The sequence below is a fragment of the Geospiza fortis genome, unplaced genomic scaffold (genome assembly GCF_000277835.1).
Source record: "Geospiza fortis unplaced genomic scaffold, GeoFor_1.0 scaffold594, whole genome shotgun sequence".
NCBI lineage: Eukaryota > Metazoa > Chordata > Aves > Passeriformes > Thraupidae > Geospiza > Geospiza fortis.
In genome coordinates, this window is record NW_005054703.1 from 1 (window position 1) to 417 (window position 417).

Sequence of the window (417 nt, forward strand, 5' to 3'; positions counted from 1 at the left end):
CAGGGCCATGAACCCTCCCTGCACTGACCCTGCTGCCCTTGGGGAGGGGACAGGGGGGTGGCAGGACCCCTGTGTCCCACAGAGCAAGATATTGGGGTCCTGTGCATTGCATGGACCAGGAGCCCTGGGTCTCATGGACCAGCACATCAGGAACCCTCAGGGTCCTCTATCCCATGGACCAAAATCCCTGGAGCACTGGGTTCCACCTACCAGGAATTCAGGATCCTCCAGGATTCCAGAATTTCATGAACCAGGATATCGGGGTCCCCCAGAACCAGGACCCCGGGATCCCATGACCCAAAACCACCGGGTACCCCAATGTGAGGGCGCTGGGGTCCCCCAGAACCAGGAGTCCCAGCTCTGCTCTCTCCACCGCTCCCGGGGCTCCTCCCGGAGGCGGCCAAGCGGGACAGGTCC